The sequence below is a fragment of the Adiantum capillus-veneris genome, chromosome 23 (genome assembly GCF_014529385.1).
Source record: "Adiantum capillus-veneris isolate H3 chromosome 23, ASM1452938v2, whole genome shotgun sequence".
Lineage (NCBI taxonomy): Eukaryota > Viridiplantae > Streptophyta > Polypodiopsida > Polypodiales > Pteridaceae > Adiantum > Adiantum capillus-veneris.
Window position 1 is genome coordinate 4049785 of NC_140953.1, and position 27668 is coordinate 4077452.

Genomic DNA, 27668 nt, shown 5'->3' on the forward strand with positions numbered 1-27668 from the left:
CCACTTCTTTCAAACCAAGTAGAAGCTTCTTAATTTGAAGAATTTGCATTCCTTTGGCACTCATATGCCCAAGCCGGTAGTGCCACACCGCACTGTCAACTTTTGTAGTTGATACACAAGCTAAAGGTTGCGTGCTCATAGTACACAAGTGAAGTGTACCGACCTTTTCTCCCTTGGCAACCACTAAAGATCCCTTTGAGATCTTCCACTGTTTGTTTCGAATGCAATGTTGTAACCTTCATCATCCAATTGTCCTGTAGAGATCAAATTTTTCCAAAGAGAAGGAACATGCCTAACATCTTTAAGCTTCCATTCATTTCCATTAGCAGTTTTGACAAAAACTATACCTTTGCCGACAATCTCACAAGCTTCATCATCTCCCAAGTATACATACCTAAAATTACCTTTGGTGTAATCTTGGAAATGTCGCTTGTATGGTGTCGCATGGAATGAAACCCCAGAATCTACTATCCAGGAATTAGACACATTCTCTAATGAGAGAATTAGAGAATCTTGCTCTACTTTACCTGCCACATTGGCCTCCGATGTTGGCTTGTTGTCTTGAGACTCCGTCTCCTTCTTCTTCTTGGACCAACAATCCTTCTTAACGTGGCCCTTCTTGCCGTAGTTCCAACATTCAAGAACTCAATTTGTGCGTGACTTTCTCCATCTTGAGCAATCACGACCCTTTTGGTTTTTGAACCTCTCCCTAGGCCTTCCTCTTGTTTCCAACTGATAGTGCATCATTTGATCATCTTGTGCTTCTCCTTCGTATTTCCTTGCTTAGGAGAACACCCACAACATCATCAAACTTAAGACTATTTGTGCCAGAAATAGAATTACTTACAACCATCACAAGGCTGTCCCAACTATCCGGTAGAGATGATAGTATAAGGAGAGCTCGCACTTCATCATCGAAATTGATTTTCACCGATCGAAGTTGACTTATGTTTTTGTTAAAGTCATTTAGGTGGTTTGCAACTGAACCATTCTCTGCTATCTTTAGATTGAACAAGCGCTTCATAAGAAATACCTTATTGGATGCCGATGGTTTCTCGTAGAAGTCGTTAAGTGACTTCATCAAGTCCTTCGTGGTCTTCATCTCCAAAACATTGAAGGCCACCGTTGACGCCAAGCTTAACCGGATTGTTCCCAGTGCCTTTCTATCAAGGACAATCCATGCTTCATCTGCCATTGTTGCGGGCTTCTTCGCAAGACCGCCTAGTGGTAAATAGAGGTCCTTCTGGTAGAGATAGTCTTCAATCAGCAGCTTCCAATGTTGGTAGTTTTTGTCGTTGAACTTCTCAATCGTGAGCTTCCCTTCCTCCGCTATAACTCCCACTCAATTCAAGGAATCCTTTCCTTGAGATAACTTAGCTACAAGAAAACCTTGCTCTGATACCATTGGTTGTGAAATATGAGCTAGCTAAATAGATATTTGAGTAGATTACTTAATGGAGAGAGATAGATTTCACACACAAGAGATTATAGAGTAGAGAGAGAGAGAGAGTACGCACGATATACATGGTTCACCCAATGTGGGCTGCATCCACGGGAAAGCAGCCACTCAATGGCTTTCGTACTTCAAAACAAGAAGTAGTTTACAAAAGGATTATACCCTTAATAGAGCTCCCGCCTTGCTTCACTCTCACCACCGCACACTCACCTTGTTGCATCAACTTCACATTATGAAATGTGTGTATAAATGGCCTCCTTTTATAGGCCAAAAGGGCAGCCCTCTCTCATGAGAGGCAGCCATGTGTAGCCACCCTTGTGTAGATAAGTTCAAATCGGACCCTCCATTCCACCCTTGAGAAGACAAGGCCACTTTTGAATTCGGCCACCGACCATTGGCTATTGACTTCCGTCCACCGGCCACTCGCCATTGACTACCGGCGACCGACCAACCGACCGGTCGTTTTCCGACCACTTTCCGGCTGCTGGCCGGCCATAATATTCCGGTGAAAAGGAATATTCTGGCGAAGGAAAAAAAAGTCTCAGGGGCTTCCGTACCCGAGGCCCCTAACGTTGCCCTTGAATTTTGGCCCCGTGAAAATTTTTATTTCCGGTGAGTGATTTTCCTTCACGCACGATGGCTTCTCCTCATAATGGGGGCCTTACAAATGTGCGGGGAGCCACCTTACAAGGGGAAAATCAGGCTTCATACTTAATAAGTACTCCACATGCTATTTTGTCATTTTGTGCTGAATTTATGTTGGTGCCATTTTTTGCATAACAGGTACCTTATAGTATTCTATGGTTTGTGTTATACAGCACGTGTTGTTTCCACTCTCTTTCTCCTTGTTTTGGGCAGTTTTCACATCAGGTGTAGCATTACCATGGCTGACAACAACACAGATGTGTTCAGGATGTTTGTTGCTGAGAGGACAGATTGGATGGGGAAAATTACCCTATGTGGGCTTATATGATGCAACATGTTCTTGTGTCAAAGGGTGTTTGGAACATTTTCTAGGGAATTGATGTACATTCTAGTTTTGAGGATACAGGCAATGTTGAGGATGTTGGAGGTCTTTCTACAAGGATTGCTATTGTTAGAGTTGTTTTGCCTAGGGAAAACAAGCTCGTTGGGATGTAAAGGATGCGTAGGCTCATGCATTGATTTTGTTGTCTGTGAAGCACACTATTACTCTGCACATTTGTTCAACAAAACAGACTTGTGATATATTCTTGTTGGTCTTTATGCAAGTCGCAATGAGGCAAAAAATGCATTGCTGCGTAAAGAGCTGGAGTTAAAGGTTATGTATGAGGAAGATGGAGACTTTCCTAGCTCCTGTCAAGGATATCTATGAGCAAATTATTTTTGCAAGTGAAGTCATTTCAAATAGATCCCTTGTGCAGACTGTTCTTGATGCCTTTCCAGATTCTTACCAGACTTTTGCTAGTACTTTGGAGACTTATGAACCAAGGAAATCTTGAAATTGTCAAGTTTGTTGCATTATGCAAATTGCTATTGCAACAGTTTCTTTCCAAGGAAAAACAAGAGTAGATAGCATGCAGTTGAACAAGTCTTTATTTTGCTGCTAAAAGAAAAAGGTGGTAACAATAATGCAACCACTTCTCATGGTTCTTCTACGAGTGGAAAATTACATGTTCCTAATGCTTCTTCTTGTAGCAATTTGTTTGGAAATTTTAGTGATAAGGGAAAAAAGAAGATGTGTTGACATTATTGTAAAGCTAATGATCACTTGATCAAGAAGTGTCCTAAGTTTAAGGTCAAAGAGGGTTAGAAGAAAGAGACTGGTTCCACTAATAATGTTGGTTCTTCCACAAATGCAGCTATCGTTGAGTCTTTTGTGAAAGGAGACTGTGATGCTGATGTTGATGTAGAATGGACTTTTAGTGCAGAGTGCACTTATAATCCCGTTGTCCCCATGATGACTGCATGTCAATTGTTGCAAGTTCACATGTGATTAACCTCCCTCTTACTTTCATAGCTATCATATGAGCTCTACATGTACATACACCATCTCTATGCCTCTCTCTATTATCTCCAAACTACAATTCCATCTTACCCCTTCTCTATATACATACATTCAGCATGTAAACCATGCTTAACCTCTACAAATTGGGAGATATCATCAACCTAATTTTCATTTTCATCGCGATAATCAACCTTGATGGCGGTGGCATAAAGAAGAGAAGAAGAACAAGAGGATCAATAATCATTTTGAGAACCTAGACAAGTAATTCCTTCTTCAAGCTTCACCATCACAAGGATTTCCTCACTTCATTCAACCATCTTACTTCAACCATCCACCTCATTCTACCCATTGTAAATATATCATTAACTTTCTAGTGATTACTAACACTAACCATACTAACACAAAATAGCCATTGACCTAACCATAAAAGACACCTAACCTCAAGACATGTGCATAGTAACTCTCTCTCTCTCTCTCTCTTTCTTTCTCTCTCTCTCTCTCCTTAAAACTCTACTTTCACTCTCTCTCTCTCCTTCCTTAAAACTCTACTTTCACTTTATCTACCATCAATAATGCTCTCTTTTGAGCCCACATCCATGACTCAAGCAGACAAAGAAGGCCCGCAATGTTTTAATATTCGGAAAAAATCATAATCTTGATTTGTTAGCTTGTAAATTAGAATTTCCAAATAATATTAATGAGGGTCTCCAACCTATAGATAGGTTCATCTTCTTCTTGTAAAACAACCTCCAATATCTCACATAGCACTCCAACACTCTATGCGTGAGGAGAGACTTAGGCGTAGCAACCACTTTGTGAGCTTCACTTTTGGTGTGAGAGAAGCTTTCAAACTACACATTTCAAGTGAGAGAGCGTGAGTTTAAAATCTCAAAACCACTATTGTATATGTTCCTCCATCATCAATAAATTGAGGTTTGGTGCATCAAAAGCGTGATTCGACGTTCAAATCTTCGTCCTTCCACTTCTGCGATACGGTTTAATGAATTCAAGGTGACGCGTATTTTGAGTTTCTATTGTTTGATCTTGTTTTAGAAAGTGTTTTAGTGTGTTTTCATTGCTAATTTTGTGTCTATTGTAAGAGGGTATTGTGGTGAGAGGTCTCCCACACCCTAAGACAGTGTGTGTGTGTTAGCAATGTTTAGTATTCACCAAGCATTGAGTTAATTTTGTACAAGCTTTACGATAGCATCATAACAAACCATCTCCATTTGCAAGTCACAAATAAGGTATTACACAAGATCCATTCCTCTCTCTCTTCCCTTTGCTCTAGCTCTCTTTGGTCCATTTTGTGTGTGTCTTGATGTGAGGTTGCTTGTGTGTGTTTTGTGGTGCATTTTCTTGGGTGTGACAAAATCTCTCTTCTTGCATCCTAGTTTGCATACCATAACTAGGTGGTGCCCCTTTACTTGTTTGGATGTGGGTTTGTTGTTGTTCTTTCTTGCTTGTGGTTGCCCCATCCCGAATTGAGCAGCACGAGAGCCTTGAGGGGTGTTTAGAGGCTGCGTCTCTTGTTGACCACCTCACCATGAGAGATGATGCACTTGGCAGGCAAGGGAAATCAACTTGGCTCACTTGGTCAAGGCCCTAAACTCATGCCCTGGGCTGATAGGGGTTATCCGTCGCCTTGGTGGGCTAGTAGATTATTGGAACACCTTCTTGAGGGTTCAAGGAGCCGAGAGTTGTACCTAGACTTTCCTTAGGGTATTATCCTTGTATTCTGTATTATTTTTTCAATAAATGACAAAAAAAAACTTCCATGAGCTTCAAAAAAGCTGCGGCATTGAGCTAATAGATTAAGAGCTTTTTTATAGCCCGTAGAAATGATAGACTTGAATGATTTATGAAGATTAGTCACATAGTTTCTAGGCTAGTAGGTTTATGACCTTGCATTAGCCTAGAGTCTTGACTAATTTCTTGTGTTTCATGCATTAAAACTAAAATTTCAAGTGGTTTAATCTTCACAATAATATAGGTGTCTTTTTTTCTTTGTGTTGTCTAATTTTTGACTACGATTCACCCATCTTTTAGAAGCAAAAAAATCACTTTGCATGATTGTTCATGTACTTCATGTTTTTATCCTTGTTTGCCTTTGCTGCTCATTACTTGTTCTTATGTTTTGCAGCTCAACACTTTTGGCAGTCTTCCAGACATTCAAACCAGGCCAGGCTTCTTTCAAGATACATACAGATGTGCATAGGATCTGTCTGGTCAGCCATCTCACGAGGTGATACATGCAATGTATCAAAGGATTATGTTTTTACCATCTTATCACCTCCAGGTCTTTGAGGAAGCCTTCTACACCGGCTTCTTCACAATCAGCATGGTTATATTCGGCCCGACGCTACTAGCTCAACATGCGAGGTATGAGTCTCTTTTGAAGACGAGAGCAAGCCTACACTAAAGAAGCAACTCAACAGCCATGTCGGGGACGACATGAACAAGGAGGGGGGGAGTGTTAGAAGATGGACACACCCTACGGAAAATGACTAGTCGACGGATTATTATTTTTTGTAATTATACATTTATTGAGAAAACCCGACATTTCACCTTTGCAAATATTGGGGCTTACAGAAGTTTCCAGATTGTATCCCAATTTTGACATTTAGATTGAGTAGATGGTTAAATTGGAACATTAGGGTTTGAGATTGTAAGGTATTTATACCACTTTTTGACCTTAATTATGGCAGTACCTTTGTCCAATCACTAAGCATGTTTTAGAACGAGTTGCATAAAAAAAAGCTTACAACTTCTTAAATGGATTTTCGGGATACAATCAACTTTTGGTTGACCCAAAAGATCAACATAAAACTGCTTTTGCAATGGAATGGGGTATTTGTGCCTATTGGGTTATGCCTTTTGGGTTAACTAATGCTCTTGCCACCTTTTAAAGATTGATTAGCTATGCTTTCAAAGAATATCTTAGGAAATTCTTGGAACTATATATGGATGATCTATGCGTACATTCATGAATTTGGGATGATCATTTTGAACATCTCAAAAAGGTATTTGAAAAGTGTAGACTTTATAGGATTTTCTTGAATCCAGAAAAGTGCACATTCATGGCCCAGACAAGGAAAATTTCTTGGACATATAGTGTCTAAAAATGGAATATCTAATCATAGAGATAAAACTAATGTCATTGCTAAATTTCCCAGACCAAAAACAGTCAAGGGGGTTCAAGCCTTCATGGAACATTGTGGATATTACATGTGATTCATTTACATGTAGACTATAATTGCAAAACCCATGTATAGCTTGGGTACACACTTTGAATGGGCTCATAAGTGTGAAGAATCCTTCATGAAGCTTAAAGAAAGCTCTCATTTCAGCTCCAATATTGAAAGCACCAAATTGAAATAAGATATTCCACATACATGTAAATGCTTCCAATTTTGCCATAGGATGTACACTAGCTCAACCAGGAGACGGGAAAATTGATTTTCCTATCTCTTATGTTAGCCGACAGTTGAACATGGCGGAAAAGAATTATACCACCATTGAAAGGGAAGGATTGTGAATGATCTATGCCGGAAAATAGTATAGACATTACCTATTAGAAAATAAATTTGTGTCCTTTGTGGATCACAAAGCCTTATTATAATTGGTCAACAAGCCATGCAGGACAGGAAGAATAGTGAGATGGTTCATCATTCTTCTGGAATTTGATTTCACTGTGGTTGTAAAGAAGGGCACTACACATCAAAGAGTAGATCATTTGTCAAGGATTGTTTCAGGGGAACCACCTTAAGGAGTAGAAAATGATCTACCAGATGCCTATCTGTTCTCCGTGGAAATGATACCTCAATGGTCAAAAAATATGGTATCATCTTTACCATAGCTCAAGTGGAGATGCAAATACCACTTCCTATTACAATCGGATTAATTGAGCAATTAGTTATGTATCAACTACTAGCTGGTAGGCTATACAAAAGAAATCAAGATGGAATCTTTCTCTTATGCATTAATCCTGAAGAGAAAACCCAATACCTAAGTAGAGCACATATTACCATAGTAGGACTTCACTTTGCGGAAGACCAAACTATGCAAAGGATCCTGAGACTTGGAGTATTTTGGCCAACTATGAGGAGTGATGTTCAGTCTTTTGTAAAGGATAGTCCTTGATGTAAAAAACAAACATCCATACCTCATGTAGCATTGTTCCAAGTGTTTCATGTTCCTAAGTGGAGTAACTATCTAGTTACTTACTTATCAAGCCAAACATTTCTAGAGGATATGAGTAAACACCGTCAAAGAGCAATTGAAATTGAAGCAAGAGACTATGCTCTTATTGGAAACCAATTGTATCAGAGAGGTAAGGACCAACATCTATGTCTTTGTGAAAATGAAGACAAGTATATTCCAATTATAGAGCAAGCACATGTTGAATTAGCTGGAGGCCACTTCTTTAGTGATACCACTACAAGAGCAATCTTAATGGCAGGCATATGGTGGGCAGCACTTTTTGCAGATGCCAAAGAATATGTTCGGAGATGTGATGCTTTCCAACGATCAAGAATGCCAACACGTGTAGATAGCATGCCCTTAAGAACAATGATGGTGGCTAGAGCTTTTGCAAAATGGGGTATAGACTTTGTTGGGCCAATACAACCACCTTCTTATAGAATCCAAGCTCAATATATCATTGTAACTACGAACTATTTGACCAAGTGGGCCGAGGCTAAAGCAACTCAAAAGAATGATGCCAGAACCACTACCCCATTCTTATATGAGTATGTATTCACAAGATATGGACTGCTAATAGAAATTGTCAGTGATAGGGAAACTCGTTTCCTCAATGAGGTAATTGAGTATTTGCTTAATGAATTTATTGTCATCCATAATAAATCAGCTCCCTATCACCCACAAGAAAACGGACAAGCTAAGCATATCTTGTTATTGACTAGAGTGGTTAGTTCAAGAAGGACAAAGTGGGAAATGAATCTCCATGCTACTCTATGAGCTTATCGAGTTTCATTCAAAATAGCTTTAAATGCTACACCCTTTAACCTTGTTTATGGTCTTCATGACATATTGCCAATATAATTTCTATTGCCAATACTAAGGGTAGCTAAGGATCTTGAGTGGATTGGGCATGAATTGTCAGAGAGACTTGAAGATTTAGAGAAGCTAGATGAGCAAAGGCTAACTGCTGTAGCTCACATCTATGCACAAAAGCGAAAACAAAAACAGTTTTTTGATTCCTATCTAATTACAAAAATATTCACAAAAGGGGACTTAGTTTTGATCTATTCCCTTAAGCAACACTTTTACAAGTTTAAGAAAAAGGGAAACGGACCGTTTATGATTGAAGATGTATCTCCAAGTAGAGCAGTTAAGTTATCCACCCTAGATGGTGAACCAATGGCTAATTGGATTGTGGATGTTGTTTAAAGAAGTAAAATTTGCTAGAAACCAATGAATTGCTAGAAATAATGCATGCAGCCAAGAAAAGAAAGATAAACCGACCAGCAGGTTATTGATGAAGCCCAAGAGGAAGCTCGGCTTCGGGTACTGAAAAGAAAAGCTGCTCTCAAGAATCAACAAACACCTATTTCCATCAACACTCTAGAAATAGATGACCGACAATGGGAATTGCAGAAAGATGTAGTGTCAATAGATGATGAATGGTTAGATGGAATGGACCTTTGCATCAAAGTACAACTCAAGACTCATAGCAAAAATGCTTTGCTCAATATAAGAGCTAGAGTAAATGCAGTCAATTATTCCACGTACAAGGAAGCAACAAGTCAGTCTTTGACAGCAAGAATAGCAACTATTAAAGGATGTAACAAGAACCCAACACCGACATTGGGAGTAGTCAATTTGAATGTGATAGTACATGGATGTTCAAGTTTGTATGCTAACCAGTTAAACACATGAATGAGACAATGATTCTTGGAATTCCCTGGATGCGGACATACAAGGTAGTACCAGATTGGGATACCAATCAGCTCAAGCTATCAGCTAAAGGCGGACAACTCATTGTTCCAATTGTACCAAGCAAGGAGGAGAGGAAAGGAAGTAATAAAAATAACAAACCACAAACCAAACAATCTTCTCCATCCTCTTGACCAGTAAATGCTACAAGTAGCATGCAATTAGTTAAACAAATTTGGGTAGCAAAAGCACATTTTTAAGGAAAAGCCGATTCAAGTCTGGGTGCCCAAAATATCACCAAAAAAACCAAAGAAGGTTCTAAAGATCAAAACACAGAGACAAGCATCTCAGAGCAAGGAACCTAACATGAAATGGATTTGGAAAAAAAAGGAGCACTTATCTTCTCCACAAACTGGAAAACCGGTAAAGCAATGGAGAGTTAAGTCTCAAAAAACTCAACCACACCATTCTAACCAAGAAAAACCAATATATCAATGGCGGGTAAAAGTTGGACGATAGTCAACATTGATACCAACAGCTCAAGAAATTAGCATGCTAAAGCATCCTAATGGTACAATCAAGCTACAAGATTTTCTCTTTGGAAGATAGCATCAGAAAACCTGGACATCGAAAACCCTTGAGTTAATTACTCAAGACCCAACTCTTGCATAGCATAATGGTTTGAATTGCATTGATCTTCAAAGCATGGTAGAGCCAACCATGGCTATGTATAGACATGATTGTTCAACCCATGCACACAATCGTTCCGGAGTACGCCATCTAGGAGGGGTGGAAGGGAACTAAGTAATTAAGGACAATGTTTGAAGAGGTAGGAAAAGTTTGACGTTAACGTGTGATTTTTTTGAAAAATTACCTAATAATGCCCTTATAAATCATCAACAACAAGGGAAAATTAACTGATGATATCTCCCCGATGAGTGTAAATAGTGTATACACTGAAAACTGAAGATACGCTGATGATAAAAAAGATAAGGCGGATAGGCACAAAAAATTTCAATCAAATCGATAGATGGAAGCGGGAAGCCTAAATTAGGCGGCCAGACCTGCTTTTACAAAATTCTTGCAGAATGAGCAATAGGAATCCGATTGGGGAAATTTTTGAGTCCAGCATAGATTTCACGGCCTAGTAGGACTAACAGGGGAATTTGGGGAAAATTGGTTTGGGAAGTACGAGTAAAGATACCAAAAGTAGGCTAAAATCACCTCATTTCCACTTATTGCCTTCGGAGAGAAAGCTCCTCGACCTTCTTCGTGCGCATTTTCTTGAGTCCACAATTGCATGTTTTCAGCACCATCTTACACGAGACATGAGGGGTAAGTTGTATAATTATCAATGATCCATTTTGTACGGCTGGTAGCTAGTCTAAACTTCCAGAATCCGAGCAGTGCACGAAGACCTACGACCAAAAATCGACCATAGCGGTTTGTCAGCTCAACCAAATCAGATGAGATTTGAATTATAGCATTCACCAACATAATAGAACACTTCTATATGAATCGTGGACCATTCGGTAAGGGTCACGGGGGTCCCAAGTAGAAAAGCTAGGGTTTTGGCAGATGCCAGAATTGGATTCTGACTCCAAGACAGCTTACATACGAGGTTTATACACAATGTATATGATTAGTTTCATAAAATCAATCAAGCCAAGCCCTCGAAAAGTAGAAAATGGCTCGAAGGATACAAAGCGTCAAATTCAACATACGAGGTCAAACTGACTCCAAATGGGCCAAAATTGGATGAGTTGCTTCAGGACTATGTTGCGGACAAGTCCATAGCTTCAAAGATGACTAACCAACTCTACACGTCATGTAGTCACAAAAATCAATGATTTCAGAGTCTACAAAGCACGAAGTGATGCTGGCAGAACCAAATTTCACCAAATTCAATTTAAGACTTGTTTTAGGTGTATAGAATGTGTTTAGGTCAAATTTTTCAAGTTTTGCAAGAAAACTTTGACTGCTGTAAATAATCATGATTATTTAATTTTGCAATATTCTGGCTTGAAAATGGTATCATCACCTCACCTATCACTTGTACACACCTATTATATGCCAATTTTCAAGTATGAGAAAATCTTTAGTGGAGGGAGATTCACTTTGAAAGCATTCTAATGGAGGGAAAGTGTTTTAGAATTCCAATATCTTGTGCGGGCTTAATGGTCACCCTCCAGTACATTAATGACCATAAGAGAATATCAGAAGTGGGACCACATTCAAGCACCTAAAAGCTCGGTAAAAGGAAGGAAATTACGATGCTACAATCCTAGATTCGTGAAAGTTTTATGCTATTTTCCTATTTTTTGAGTCTTTCCACGTACTTTCCTACGTAACGTAGCCTTCGTGCTCATTGGACGCACTCTATTATTCTCTCTCTTCATATGGCCCTCCAAATGACCTCTGAAATTTCCTAATGTTGGATGGGATCAAATATTGGCGACACTTGATGGATGCCTGTGTACACAAGGTAACCATTACCAAATTTGATGAAGATGGCTTTGACATAACTCCCTTGTTTATAATAAAGGTGTTGAAGGAATCTAATAAAGTTTGTGAGTGTGAAAGTAAAAATGGTGAGACATTTGGATACATCTTGGAACATAAAGCCAAAGTGCAAATAAAGGAAGCAGAGCAACCACGAGAATATGTCATCATTGACATCAAGACATATTTAGGAATTTTGGGAATTATTCAAGTCCCATTTTTTATAATGGTCCTAAAAAACTTAGTATTTTTGTGTATTTGCAAGTACTCTCTATGTCCCATTTAAATATATCCCTTGGTACATATCTATAAGGGTGTGTGTATCTAAAGACATAGGTACAGACATCAGTTGTAGGGACATCAAAAGCATGGCACTAAACTTTATTTTTATTTTACAGCATTCCTCATGTGAAAAAAGTGATGTAAATCAATAGCTCAGTTTTGAGACATTCAAGTTAAAGCTTTGGCTTTATCAACACCAAAAACACTTTAGAATACTAAAAAATGATTTTCAGAATTGAAGGACCTCAAAAGAGTGTGGTGTTTAGAAACACCAAGATATGAAATAAAATCCAATTGGCATATTAACATGATATCCAAGTATTTTACAACTCATCCTTAGAAAAGATAAAATTCCGTACGAAACATATGTCAAGCGGCTCAATGACTGCAAATGAGAAAAAGATAAAATTCCATAAAAAATACTATGTCAAGAGGCCCAATGACTAAAAATGGGAAAAAGATAAAATTCCATTAGAAATACTCTATCAAAAGGCTCGATGGCCACAAATACTTCCTCAAACGTTGCGATTTCTCATTCATTGCTCCAATAAAATACTATGTCAAGAGGCCTATTTATTAAACCTCTGATTTATGATATTTTCAAGGTATAATCCCTTATTCTTCATAATCTATTTTTTTTTTGTTATTTATAATACTTTTTTGTTACAATGCTCATGAGGCTAGCCTCACATAGTGGTGTTACACTAATATATGGAGGCAAGGATAAGACTTAAGTTTGAGTCTACAAATCAAATGTCAATCCCTTGTTATTTACAAAGAGATTATGAGTCTCACCTAACATATGCAAGTGGCTACACTAGAAAATGGAATTTTGAACGCCACTTGGAACTTCTTGGCTAGGAGTCCATGACAAGGACTTTAATGGTTGAGGCATATACACTAATGTTTTACTAGCTGTCTTGGTTAGGCTTGAACTTATGTTTGAGCCTCAATGGTGTTTGATAATGTTATTCTTGTCTCACCAAAACCAAAAAATTTAGCCCTTAATATATTTCTATAATAGCTACATCATTAATCTAGCCATGATCTATGGATGGCACTCTAAATAGAAAATACATGATTTGTGATAACTTTACCCTAATTAATGAGGCTCAAACTCAAGTTTGATCCTCCCATTTGTGTTAATGGTAGATGTGGATAGATGTGAAAATACATGATTTGTGATAACTTTACCCTAACTAATGAGGCTCAAACTCAAGTTTGATCCTCCCATTTGTGTTAATGGTAGATGTGGATAGATGACACCTCATAAAAAATGATTGCAAGATAAAATCTTAGAAAAAAAAACTCTTCAAATAATATCACCACATTTAAAAAATCACAAAATATTGTACAAATATATCTACAAAATTCCTTTAGAGAAAGGCACAAGATAGTTTAACTAAAATAGTCTTTCAAGGACCCTAAGTTTCACAATTGATCAATTCAATGCACTTTTCTACCTTTCACACTTTGAGAGTTTGTTGGTGCATGAGAATAACATGCATCACTAAACATGGTATTACAAATACTCTCAAAAGCATTTCCACCTTTTTCATTAGCTACAATGTTTTGACGGGCTCTTTCATCCTCTTGTGCATCCTCATCACCTACACCACGATCCTCATTAACTCTAACATTGTCTTTTGCACACTCAGTCTCCACAATTGAACTAATTTCTCCAACATTGTCACCCCCCCCGCCACCCCTCCCCGCATGGTCAAAATCTAAAGCTTCTTTGACGTTGCTATGATCAGTATTGTCTATATTTTATCATTGTCTTCATTTTCATCACCATAATCTCCAGTTCTTTGTTGCTTGTTGATGTCAAGATGGCTATGAGATCTACTTTTTCTACATCATCCAACTCCCTTGTTTGTCTTACAAGTGATTCTTGACTTTCTCCACACCACCGTCGCAAGAACAAATCACTCTCCAAATGAACAACGCTCATTGAGATGCTAACTCCATTTCTTCAAAATCATCTTTACATAGACCAATGGACCTTTTCTTCTTTAAAATATTTTCTCCAACACAACTCCACCACAAAAAAACTAAATTAAATGTGGCTTTGGTTAGGACAAAACCATGTAATAAGGCCATCAATGAAGCTTTTATCAATAAACTCTTGATTCTTACACTAGAGTCTGAGAAAAAGACTCTTTTTGTAAGAGCCTATTTAATCACCTCAATTGTACAACCTTGAAAAGAAAAGAGCAACCATTTAAATCTCCACATTTCCATCCATCAAAGAGCAATCTCTTGTTGTTTGCATATTCAATATGGACCTTAGTTGACTAGCTAGAAATCCTTTCCACAAACATTTTGATATTGATGAAATCAATGAAAAAGACTAACACATATTCATATTGTGCATTCAATGTGTTTAGATTGAATGCCAAGTTTGCAAGAATATTTTGTAAAGAGATGCTTTTTCATACCATGCAAATCCAAGACTACCAATTAAAACGGTACATGCTCTACATTACAAAATTCTTTGATCTCCCTCATATCAAAGCCCACCCCCTTGATTTTCCAAGAAATTATTCCCATATTAGCTCTATAAATGGTGATTGAAGAGAGTTACTAAACGTTTTGAAAGTGATGGAGTCTTGTTTGCTCTGTTGAGGGAGTTCTTGGCATAGTACTGGCTATATCTCCTCATTTGATTGTCCTCATGCTCTATCATCTCGTACTTATCACAAAATTATTTCAAGGATAACTTTTACCTTGTTAGATAAAAAAATAATGAGAGTATTGTTTCTTTCAACTTGATCTATTTTTAGCTTCCAAGCCATCTCATCCATGTCCATTCTCTGAGGGGTATGCTCGCCCTTATTTAGCAAGATGGTTTTGTCTAGGCTTCCATTTTTTAGTTCAAGAACTTCACTTCTCTCAAGGCTGAATAATGTAAGTGCTAGGAGGAAACTCATATGATACATCCTGAGGGTTATAACCAACCAAATTTTTTACACTATGTAGAAAATCATATGACATGTCCTAAAGGTTATAAGAATTCTTTTTCCAATAATGACTTTGAATGAATAAATTCATATGACACATCCTAAAGGTTATGAGCACCCTACTAGCATTATTGCACTTGTCGAATTTATCCACCCTTCATAATTAGAAATTTATGATTTTCATCGGAACCTTCCTCAATGGTTTCTACCTTTGTATTTGGTAGAAATCCTTGAGCATATTGTTTCAAGATCTTGACCCAATATTTTCATACATCCTCATCACATAAAAGCAAATGAAAATTGGTTTTGAAAAATCCCTTTTGAACTATGTGCTTCAAAGTCCTACAAAATTGCAAATTCCAACATTCATTATGACAAGGCATGCTATGATTTATCTTAGCTTCCTTTAAGTACATGAACTTGTGAAGTTGAGGCTAAAAGTTAGGGTCAAGCCTCAAAATTGATTTTCTTGTTGATATTCTCACATACATCTATGCAAAGTCCAAAATACACGGGCATATCTCAGTGAGGCTCAAACTTCAGTTCGAGCCTCGCTTGATAGTGTTAGAGCCTCGTATACAAGTGAGGCTCAAGCTTAAGCTCAAGCCCCACTTTGAAGTTCTAAATGAGCTCATGGAGGGCATGCTTGAGCCTTTGTTACACTCCTTCTTACAAGTACATATTGCTGATTCATATTTTCAAAGAATTGAACAAGTACCTTCCAAGATTCAAAGTCCTTCGTGGTTTGGTTTGACATCAGGTGGTGGTTTAGAAGGATGGCCATTTGCCTTCCATTGTGCTAATAGTTGCATCAGTTGTTGGTCAAGAAATGGATCCTTTTGCATTGACTTTGCAATAGATAGATTGACATGAGATATCTTTGGTGGGCAATTGAGAATAATCTTTAATCATCAATATTTGAATTGTTGAAGCAATTGAGGGTAACCTTCGCAACTTCTTTGTCCGTGCAAACATTTTGCAACACTAATGGAGTGATATATAGAGATGATCCAATAGTATAACATTGTGAACATCCTCTTTGGCAAGTTTGTGAAGGGAAAATTTGGTAGATGGATCAATGGATTTTCACTTGGTAACATCAAAATGTAACATTTTTTACTTGGTTCTTGAATGAAATATTAATTCAACCAAGTCAAGAACCAACATCTCTTGATGTTGTATGTGCAATCCTACTATGGATTTCCTTGTCTTATCCACAAATTTCCCCTATTTATTTCTTTCCATATACAACCTTTGATGGTAAGCTCAAGGCCCGCTTTGCATGTTTCAGTGCCTTCACTAGGTCATCCACATAATCCACACATGAGCATTCTTGATTAGTAAAGTTGGAGATCTTCAATCCTAACTTTACAATAGAATTTTCTTTTCCTAGTTTTCTACCATTCAAAACTCCCACCAATGATAAACAAAACCTGTTTGCCTTTGTGGTCTCTTCAACACAAGTAGTACATTACATGCAATCATGGAATTGATATTGCATCCACATCATCTTTGACACCCACAAAAATCCCCATTTCTCCATATTTCCTATCACCTTGCATCAAATTCAGATGTATGTCACCTTTGTAGTTTGCATCCATATCGTAGGTATCAGAAACCACCTCACTCCTTCTTTTGTTAATTCAAATGTCTTATTAACCTTTATTTTTGAAGCATTCCAAGAGCATCATGTGTGAAGAATTGGGCACCCTGCTCTAGTATAGTTGGTACATTGACAGCATGCATTCCTAAAATAAAAAAACAATTTTGAAAACTAAACAAGAAGAACGGGTTTAAATTTAAACAATACATAATAAACTAGCATGTGCAATCAAGGCTCAAACTTAAGTTTGAGCCAATAGGTGTTGTGTTATGCCCTTGCTAGCCACAAGTATGCCAGAAGGGTATCCTTGCAAGATAGTTCTACAGTAGCATATGCAGGCGAGGCTCCAACTTGAGTTTGAGCTTAAAAGTGAAGCTTTATGCCCTTGGTAGCCAGAAGGATGTCATGACTCATGAGGCTAGCCTTGCATGATAGTGCTACAATAGCATATGGAGTGGAAACTCAAAATTATATTTGAGCTTGAAGGTGATGTTCTATATGCCCTTTGTAGCCATAAGAATGCCTTGAGTCCAGCCTTAGATGCTACTGACACACTAGCATATGTAGTTTGAGCATAAAGATGTTGTTCTATGCCCTTGATAGCCACAAGGATGCCATAAGGTTAGCCTTGCATGATAGTGATACACTAGCATATGAAGGTTATTCTCTTGCCTTTGGTAGCCACAAGGGTGTCATGAGGCTAGCCTTGCACCCTAGTGCTACACTAGCATATGTCAATGAGGCTCAAACTTAAGTTTGAGCTTAAAGGTGTTGTTCCATGCCCTTTAAGTTTGATTCTCGTGCCCTTGGTAGCCACAAGGATATCATGAGGCCCTCCTCTTAGATGCTAGCCATACAATAGCATATGCACTTGAGGCTCAAACTTACAGGTGTGGTTCTATGCCCTTGGTAGCCACAATGATTTCATGAGGCTAGCCTTACATGATAGTGTTTGTCACGGGAACCGAATAATAGAGATAGACAGCAAAATAGAGGAAGAAATCTTTGTATTGATAGTGTTTGATACAACAGAGGAGCAATTGAATATATATATGGGCGCACTCCGTTGTACAGAGCTCGAACCTCCAGACCACCCCCGAGCTTCAATTCGCTTGCATGCAGCGTCTCACTCGCACTCGCACTCGCACTCGCACTCTCACTCGCACTCGCAGAAGAGAGAATGGTGAATCCCCCCAAAACGCACCACCCGTCCTTCTCTTCTCCTCCGAAAGCCTGCGACCTCTTAAAATAGGCGCTTTTCTATTTTTGGCGTTCGGTCGACTCGACTTGCGCGCCAATATACCTGCGAGAACAAGGTAAAAAAACGTGATCGCGAAGCAATCCATAGAGGTTAGTTTTTTTTTAAGTCCACAATTTTTCAGCTGTCTTCAACTGAACATAACTCCCAAACGGAGCCAAAACAGCCCAAGTCCGTCTCATACAATCTTGTTGCCCTCGCTGCGCTCTTCGACAGCTATGTGATGGAAAATTTCCATAGCCTGCTCCGATTTGCTGAAAATCAACCTGCAAAACAGCATTTTCTACAAAAACGATGCAAAAACAGCAAATCCAACTTTTTTCTTAATCTTTGGCCTTCAACGAGCATCAAAACATCAAAATCTCTAAAGACTCAAAGAACCAAAGTTGTTCCTTATAACGCAGGCTTCAATCGCTTCATACATCACTTTTTCAAAATCTCACGTTAACGCCTTCAAAAATGCCCCAGAAAGTGCCTTCCGGATCAAAAAAATTTTATCGGACGAAAACAATCCACACATCCTTCTACACAGTGGACTAACTTTAAAATGACAAAAACTTCCTAGAAAACAAAATTTATTACTAAAACACCTCGAAATCAAGTCTTGTTACAATGTGTACATACATAAGTTTTCATTGGTGTGGGAGTGGATGTGCAAGGCCTTTAGCACCACAAGTACCCCCACATGACATGATCAAGAAGGACAGGTTCGTGGCTGGTGTTTGGGAGAATATACGTTGGTTGAGTGGAGCTAAAGAAGCGTAGGACATATGAAGATGCATTGGAGGTGGCAAGGAACAAAGAGTGGAAGCTGAGAAAAATGAGTCAGTTAGGGGTGGAGTCTTTGCCCATGAGGTCTAAATTTCAGCCTATGGACTCTTTACAAGGTCGCATGCCAAGGGTTTATCATGAACCAGTGGTTTTTGTTACTCCTCAGGGTATGCCAGAAGTGGTCACTACAGCAGTGCACGATGATGGGCTAAGGCAAGACATGAGGCAAGTGGTAGATTTAATGAAGAATCTCAGCCTAAATATGCTTGGTCAAGTGGGAAATAATTGAGGTCGAAGGAGGTTTGCAAATCAGCCAGGAGGTGAAGAAAGACCTAGGAATGGTGTTGGACAAAGCAATGGTGGGTTCTAGAGGCAGACACCCACATGTTATTATTGCGGAGAGTTGGGCCACATCAGCCCGCAATGTGATAAGCCACTAAGGATGGGGGGAGACATGTATCCATTGCCAAGACAGGTTCTAACTAGGTCAAATGATTATGGCATCGAAATTAAAGGAGAAGAAGGAACCAATGGATAGGAAAAGGGAAAGACAAAAGTGATAAGTGTAGTCACCTTAGAGAAGGCATCAAAGCTAGAGGATACATTACTGATGACTATTGGGAAGAGGACCACAGAGGACAAGGAAGGAAGAAGTGCCCCACGTCCTAGTAAGAAGAAGCGAAAGAGTCATGAAGTCGAGGATGTCTTAGATTTTCCACTAGCGGATGGGCAATTAAATTATGACTTGAAGAAGGATTTGACAAGCAGGAAAGCAGATGTTACTTTTGGGCAGCTTATAGAGATGATGCCTAAGATAGAGTGACAGTGGAAGAGGATGGTTAACCCAATGGAGAAAGAGCCAGAGAGAGGTTCAGTGAAGGTGTTGGTGATGGATGAGCTACCAGACATCTGTCCAATAGTAGATGTGTGGCACAAAAGAAAAAATATGGGACAAGGTTATGTGGATGGTGGAGCCCAAATATGCGTCATAACACACTCACGCGTTGAGAAGATGGGTCTTACAGTGTCTGGGGTGTCAAGCTTTCAGATCAGATTGAAAAACCATCAGAAAGTAAAATGTTTGGGTGTTGTAAAGAGCTTAGAAGTGGAGGCATATGATGCAAAGACGGTGGTTGATGGCCAAGAAGCTATATAATATGGACTCAAGGAAATGATTGGAGGAGCTTTATGAAGATGAGGATGAGTCTAGTGATGAAGACTATTCCACAGTGACTGATGAGGACAGTGATAACACTACCAGCAGCGATGAGGATGTTGATGTTGCATTTCTTTTGATGGATAAAGAAATCCTGGAGTTTGTTTTAGTTGCATTTTTGAATGAAGTTGAAGATGAAAGTGAAGGGCCTTATGAAGTGATTGAAAGGCTGATGCAAACCAAGGTTGAATTGTCAAAGAAGCAGGAATTGATGACACAAATGATCATTAGAGACCTCTTAGCTATGGAGAAGGAGATATATTTGCACATGCAGGTCTATGCCAAAGTAATTGATGTTTTTCTTGATGCAAAGTTGATATATGGCATCTCTACAGGTTTTCCTTGGGAGCCAGGTTGAACCTTGAGTAAGCTTTTGATGGAGGGAATGCAAAGTGTTTTTGTGTGGGATCCAGGTGGAATGAATATCTCCTTTTGCTACTGCTGATCATGAATGATCTAGTAGTCTAGGGGATGGGCAAATTATGTCAGGAGTTTTTTGGAAGAAGAGATTGTGCATATGTACATACACATGCATGGTGCATCAAATAAAGAATTGTCCATTTTCCAGAGCCAGGTGGTTACGTGGGACTCAGATGTGTACAAGTAGAACAACATGTACATAGCGCATCGATTTTCACTATCACCACTATCAGTGTGTTTTCTCTATAATAATGAGGAGTTGGTAGCGCATAAAAATGATCGAGGAAGCTATCCGCAGGCCAACAACATGAGGTAAGCAGGTGTGTCAGATGGAATCTAGTGGCGTCAGGAGGTTGAATGAGGTCAATATTTGCACGTGGATAAGTACGGACACAACGTGTGTGTTTTCTTGTGATAATTATGCAAAATGGTCATCATAAGGACCACCTTTTGGGGCCATTTCACGTGGTGGCGGGATGCATTATTGGAAAAAGTTAAGTGCCGGATGTGCGGATGGATGCAGTAGGGTCGGATGTGCGGATGGATGCAGTAGGGTCGGATGTGCGGATGGATGCAGTAGGGTGACAACTATGCACTCCAAGGCCACTTTTTGGCCTGTTTGGGGTACGTTTGAGGTCAGCTAAAAGGCCAAGGGTTCCCAAGTAATAAAGCCAAGTGTGGGAACTGAAAAACTTGAGAGAAGATCAGAAAAAACGTGGAGAGAAGAGGAGGAACACCCGCAACTGTGTTTTTGCTATTTTTGGAGCCTGTTTTGGCCATAAACTACTCATCCGAGGTTAGATTTGAGCACTTTGACATTGTAGACTGGGGTTTTGGGCCATTGTGGACGCGATGGCGCTGTCCATTTTGCCCAATTCCTCACTATTTTTCTACTTATTTGGTTGTGTAAGTTTCTCCTATGAGCAAAGCTTCTGCTCCAATTTGTGATTGTATCTGATATACTTTACCCATATTGTGTGAGCTATATGCCCCATTGGTGTTGGCCCAAGCTCAATTGTATCTAAACATAAGAAATTCTCCTCTTTTCAGCTGAGGGTTTTGGGTGTGTGTGTGTGTGTCTTTGTGTGGGGTGGGTAAATGGGTAGTCTCTCTCCTCTCACTCCATAGGTGTGTTCCCTGTCTCGGCCAGGTGGGTTGTGTAAGCCGAGTGGTGCCCCATAGTGTGTGTGTGTATATATCTCTCTCTCCTCTCACTCCATAGGTGTGTTCCCTGTCTCAGCCAGGTGGGTTTTGTAAGCCGAGTGGTGCCCCATAGTGTGTGTGTGTGTATCATCCCAAGAGTTGTGTCGGGTCATTATAGAGGCGTTATGTGTGTTCTATCCCGCTCACAGCGCAACTTTGCCATGCGGACCGCATTTTCTACCAGTGATTTAAAGAGGTGAATGTCAACTTCTCCAAAGCTTCAACCTCTCTTTACAAGCTTATCCCTTTTCTAACTTTGCTCATCATATATCTCACCATTTGGTGAATGGTTTTCTAAATATTTTGTAGTGATTCATACTAAGGTTAGTGATGCATACTAACCACTAACCTTATTGTAAAAATGCACCCTCTACTATCTATTAGAGTAGGCACTCCAAAATTATTCACTCAATCCTCTCTCCTTTCATCCTCAATAATTCTCTTCCCTTGAGAACACATCCATGTGACTCAAAGGATAAGAGAGACCCACCCTTATTTAAAAATAGAAATATGCATAATCTTTGATTTCTTCAAATAAACTTGATTAGGTCTAATCCTAATCGGGGCTTCTAAAACCTATAAATAAAACCCTTCTCTCCTTTGTAAATCAACACATAATCACACTACACCACACCATTCTCCACAAATAACACACTACTTTTCAAGCTTAGTTGTGTAGAGTGTGTGCATTGTGAGTGCTCTATTCCATCACTACACATAGGTGCATGGAGAAGCTTGAATTTGGTTATGCCATCTAGAGGAGTGGAGTGATGCCATACTCTTCATCACACTTATAGCCTACTCTTGTGCAAAAATAAGATTTATAGTTTTGGGTGCAATCGTATGCACCAACTACGACTCCTCTCTCCAAATTGACTTGATAAGTTGTCTCATCAGGTGATTGAAGGTATATTGTTTTTGAAGTTTTTTGTGCCATTGCAAGCTTGGTGGTTTGCGGGCTTGTTGAATTGTTTGCCTAAAAAGTCAATTGTAAGAGGGTGCTCGATGAGAGGGCTCTCGTGACCCTAAGACAATTTTTGTATTGGCAACAAGGTCAAGTTTTTTGTTGTCTCTCTGTTTCTCACCAAGCTTTATGTGCATCTAGTCTTTAAGGCTAAGACTATGTTGCTCAAGTTGATTTGTGCTCTTTACCTCTCTCTGCTGTGGTGAATATTTGTGTTTGGTGTGTGTGGATATATTGCATTCCCCTCTCTTTGTGTATTTGAGTACATGGAGATATCGCGTGCATCCTAGTTTGCATCTACAACTAGGTGGTGCCCCGTTTCTTGTTTGGTTTTTGGATATGGGTTGTTGTTGTCTTTGATTCTGCTTGCCCCAGCCCCAATTGAGTAGCACGGGAGCCTCGAAGGGTGTTTAGAAGCCGCTCTTCTTGTTGCCCACCCCGGACCGCCTCAGTACATAGAGGGAATGAATGATATAAGAGTTTTGTTGTGACTTTTTAGATGCATAGTATATTTCCCATAATGTACATACGCATATCTATGTATAAGGATAATCTTTCTATCTCATCTATTGTTTATCTCAAGAGTAACATAATCTTACTTTATCATTAAAAAGTAGTAAAAGAACAGCATTGTAGAGAAGTTGGCATGCTTGCTAGGAAGGTATTGGACCTCTGGCTATGAGATCTTGTGAGGAGGAAGCAAAGGATTCACTCCATGAAGTATGGTGTTTGGTGGTGAATACTTAAAGTGCAATCATAGAAGCCTCTCTCTTACCCTCTCATGTACGCATAGAACTCTTAAAATAAAACAAAGATGAAAACATTCAAGATTTGATCATATCTACTCAAGAGTAGGACAAAAGAGATTACTGATGCATTTATAGCGGCTAATATTTGTCTTTCAAACAAACCCCAAATTGTTCTTTGAAACTATAATTTTGTACTCACAAAGATGTATATATTTGGCCTAGCAACTGGAATGAGTTGTGTATATAAGTCTTCAGGGTTTATAATCATTCAAGACTCACCCTCTAGAGAAGAATAAATATATGCACATCGAATGAGTTAGAATAATCTAGGAGTGGTAGAATAATGGTGAGTAAAGAGAGAAAAATTTCTTGTAGTCTTTTAGGTTCAAAATGAAATACAGTTCTTTGTTGGAAGTGAATTTTTTTATTTAAACACACATTAACCCTAAGAGATTGAACATTATGGAAAGAGTGAAAGTTTGCATCATGTGGTTATTCATTTAAGATAATATAAGTATATAGAAAAGTATTTGGTTATGGATGATAGCTAGATATAGAGGTAGAGGCTTATGTAGAGAAAGATAGGTGATTATGGAGCAGGATATTTGGAGAGATAGATTAAAAAAGAATGTAAGAGAGAGATACATAGATTTGGTTAAAGAAGGAGATAAAGATAGAGATATAGATTGGATTAGAGATGAAATAGAAAACCACAAGAAACCAACAAAACATCAAAGCAAAACACATCTTACTTGACAAATCCTTCGAGAGTTAATTTACATTTTGATGGGGAGAGAAGAAGAGGGAATACTTCAAACCTTGATTGATGCACCAAGTTCAAGTTAGAGTTGATATTCCAAAGATTCCTTACAAGATTTTCTAGTCTTTCTCAAGAAGGAAGCATAGGCTTAGGGTTATGTTTATGGCTAAATACAATTAGGCATTAATCCTCTCACTCTCTGATGAATGGTTTTCAAGGAAGACTAAGTCCCCGTTTATAGGTGAAAGGAACCCCCAAGGGTTACACAAGAAAGATAAGAGTCAATGTGATCAGGAACTTGCAAAGTTTGAAATGGGTTGTCCCTACATGATGTGGGCAGACGAAGGTCCACCATTTTGATCATACCTCCTCAGCCATGGCTCTAAAAAAGAAAAAAAATAGGGTTAAAAAATCCAGCTCATAAACAACGACCCCCAATTTATATATTTTCTCTAATGTAAATTGGAATCTTGTGTAAAAAAATCATCAAAATAGGGTATCTTGTTGGCATAAAAAGTCCTTTTGTGGTCCCCTTTGCCTATACTTTTATTTGATTCCAATGGACACCTCATGCAATATGAAAGCATGACATTCTCCTTGACAAAGTTTTGTAAAAATCCTTGCAATAATGCATTAAATGAGGAGTATCTTTGAAAATTATCATTAGGTGAAATTTGGACTCACAAAGGGGCCCTTTAAGGAGTTTGACTTTACCTCTCTCTACCAAAATGGGCGCATGGATAAAGTTTTGCAAACAAACTCCAAAGTTCGTGGAGGTTTGACAATTAGAATGTCTTCTTCAAGATCTTTCTACTGATATATAGCACGCCATGAGATTTCTCATATTTTAGAAGATTCTTTTTTGATTCACTTAGATTCTGACAGAGTTGTCACATCATAGGTGAATCAAAAAAAGAATCTTCTAAAATATGAGGAATCTCATGGTGTGCTATTATCATTAGCTAGAGCTTGAAGAGAACATTCTAATTGTCAAACCTCTGCCAAATTTGGAGTTTGTTTGCAAAACTTTATCCATGCACCCGTTTTAGTAGATAGAGGTATAGTCAAAGGGCCTTAAAGGGCCCCTTTATGAGTCCAAATTTCACCTCATGGTAAGCTTGTGTCTCACTAGGATTTGATTCCTTCAGCATTCGTTCCCACTATGTACGTGCCACTGACCCCTCTCTAGATCTGCACATTCTCTAACATGTGCCACATTTGATTTTTCTACAGCTTCAATTCCCTTGTAGATTTTCCATGATTTAATCTTTATTGCTATATTCCAACGCTTCATCTTCACTTTGATATTCACCTATGCTTTTCTCTTTTTCTTCCTCAGTATCTTCTAGAGAACTCTCTTCTCTTCTCTTAAATATTTCCCTGCAATGGGAGCCTTTACTTTTGTGTTGTCTAGTTTAGACAAGCTGTAGGTAGCATTTTCATGCACATTCTTTACAAGATACTTTCCAAACCATCTTTTTGAGAACATACACATGATTGTGTCCTAGTTATCAAGGCTAATATCATACACTAAAACCTAGTTATCTTTATCAACAACTTCTTTTCTCCTGTAATGGAAATAGCCTTTTAACTTGAGTTGGAGCGGAAAGTGAATAACATATTGAGCATTTTCTTGAGCATTCTTTTGAGTATAGATTTATAATCAGAAAGAAAGTACTTGGATGGAGAGAGAAACACTAACACATTACTTAATTAACATGTCATGATCAATACTTGTAGAAGAGAGTGAGAGTTTAGAGAAATTGACACCAATAGTGGACCGGATTAGTTGGAGCCGCCCCCCCCTCCAATAGGCATCTCTATTACAGTTTCTTCCATGACAAAGGACTTGTTTACAATACAACTATTTGTGTTCCTTGAGACCTTCTTGATGAGATGAAGATGGTAAGCTTCACTCAACAAGTATAAAAATAATAAACATGATTAGCATGAACTTGGAAAATGCCCAGCCTCAATCCCAAGACCTCAAACACCATGAAAGGTGAGGAGAGATGGCAAGGAGTGAGGAAGAAGAGAGAAGTAGAAGTTGTTAGCTGTTAGGATGCTTGGCCGTATGGTGCAAACCTTACCTAGGAATGGGGGGATGCCAAGAGGCATCTGTCATGAGGAGCGAGGAGTCATTGATAACCAATATGAAGGGCCTCTTGTGAACTTTGTATTCATTCACAATAACCAATCTAATCAGTTATGGCTGTCTGCAGACGTGAACATCTATCTCTCTCTCTCATTCTCTCTCTCTAATGTTGTGCGGTGCTCCTCTCTCTTGCATTTTTGTGAGCACAGTCTCGTAATAGGCAGCCATGCCTATTACACTTGGCGACCACGGGATTCTTTCTCGTGACCTACTATGAGGGCGATGAAGTCTGTGAGCGCTCTGACTAGGAAAAATGGCGACCCAGATCTGCTGTGGAGGCAAAGGTGGTTGTGGCCCCTTTTGAGAAGTACATGCTGATAAGGGTGCCACTGATAAGCGCGAGGTAGTGCATGAGATCGGGGGGTAACGTCATTGGTTGCATGCCATTCAGAGAATGAGTCCATGACCTCATTGTGTATGAAAGGAGGTACGCATTGGTTCAGCATTGCAGGAGATGGAGAGCCGGGGAACCACCATGTGGCAGGAGGGACTGAGATGAGAGGTCGCCATACTGGCAGGCTACGGTTGCAGCAAGGCATCCCGTGTTGGAGAGCGGAGCCACTAGGAAACGTGAAAAGAAACCTTGCAGGTAGAGAATGAAGAGTCTCCTTGCAGGCTGCCGTTTGCAGAGGAGAGAGAACCAAGCCATAGCCGCGAAAATGCCAAAGGGGGGGGAGGACCTTGTGTTGTGAAATGAGCAGAAGGAAATGGACCAGATTGAAAAATAAAATAAAATTGATGATCGATACAGGTTAAGATGCCCTTGCAAGGTGTAGTGACACATTCACAGAGGCTTGTCAGTCAATTGGTGAAGGTTGAAGCAGGAGGCAGGTCTGATCAATGAGCAACACTGACCTTTTGTGCAAACGAGAGCAGTAGGATGGCGGTTGGCCGAGCGTGCATCCTAATTACAAGCAACAAAAGCAATGGTGCATCTGTGTGGTCAGCAGGCATTATGGCATGTGGCAAGTGCATTCAAGGTGACGGTGACAGTGATGGTGGTTGATTATGAACAAGAGTCATATAAGAACCTCCAGCGTGTGTGCTTGCTGTACAGTGCAGTGTGGTGTCTAGGGCTGCAATGCGGTGCCAAATGGAGAGGTTAATTTTGCGGTGTTTTTCATGATTTTGGACCTTGGTTCAGATGCGCCTTGCGGGGTTTCTTGCCATGCAGACTCTAGTGTAGCACTCCATGCATCAGAGATGCCTATGCAAGGTCAAGCAGGAGGACGGGGTCAAGGGGTAGCACACCATACAGTCTCGTAATAGGCAGCCATGCCTATTACATAAGTAGCTCTACGAGAAAGCAATAACCCCTTGCACATAATCACTCATATCTCTTGTAGCATAGCTTAGCATAGTGCTAATGGAGAGTAGAGAGATTGATAAGCAAGCATAACCATTCTCTTGTGTGTATTTGCATCCATAGCCAAGAGCTTGTGATAGTAGGCTCTCAACTTCCCAAGATTGGAGAAGGAGAT